Below are 882 nucleotides of genomic sequence, written 5' to 3'. Positions count from 1 at the left end.
TCGCGTGCCGGCAGCAGCTCTCTCCCGGCCAGGGAAAGGGGCTGCCGTGGTCTGGAGGGGATGCCCGAGGGTCTGTGCAGACACCGCGGGTCATCTTGGTTCTCTCTTTCGGTCTCAGCCCTTGAGCCCTTGCTGGAGGACAGCGACGCCTCTGTCCACTGCCTGGCAACGCAGACCAGTTACATTCTGAGCTGTCTAAGGGTGAAGGCGAGATCAGAACGGCCCGTGCGACCGTGGAGCTGCTGGTGCCCCTAGGCCAGGCTGAGGTGCAGCTCTGCTCCAGAAAATGGCTCTGCTCCAGTTCGGCCATGGTGAGCAGGGGCAGAGCTGTGCTGGGGCTGGGGGGCAGGGCCTGGGCAGGGGGCTGCCGTGCCTGGCCCTGCTCCAGGGCCAGAGAAAGGCTTCAGGGGCAGGGGCACTTGTCACAGGCACTTGGGCCATCCCTGAGCAGCAGCTTCCAGCTGCTCCGCTGGTCCCACCTGCTCCTCCTGGCCAGGGACACCGGCGGCTGGGGCCGGCATGGGAGGGTCTCTGCAGCCAGTGGGGTCTCGCCACTGCTCTGCTTCTGTCCCTCCAGCCCTCGGGGATGGACCCTGAGCCCTCAGTCTGTTCCCTGGCAGCTCTGGCCGTGCTGATCCTGGGAACTCCACAGGAGCGGAGAAGATCAGGAGGGTCCCTCCGAGCACTGCACTGCTGGTGCTGACGAGACGGGTCCAGGACCAGATCCCACCCCTGGGTGGGAGCCGTCAATAAACCACCTTTTTCTCTTGACCCAGGAGCTTCTCTGCCTTTCTTGGAACTGACCGTGTTCTGAGTCCTTCCCAGTCCCCCCAGGACCCTCATGTAGATCTACAGCCCCTCCCCCAGTTCAAGCCAGTCCCT

Source organism: Chaetura pelagica, unplaced genomic scaffold, assembly GCF_000747805.2.
Source record: "Chaetura pelagica isolate M959 unplaced genomic scaffold, ChaPel_1.0 scaffold2726, whole genome shotgun sequence".
Lineage (NCBI taxonomy): Eukaryota > Metazoa > Chordata > Aves > Apodiformes > Apodidae > Chaetura > Chaetura pelagica.
Note: the sequence above shows the minus strand (reverse complement) of the source record.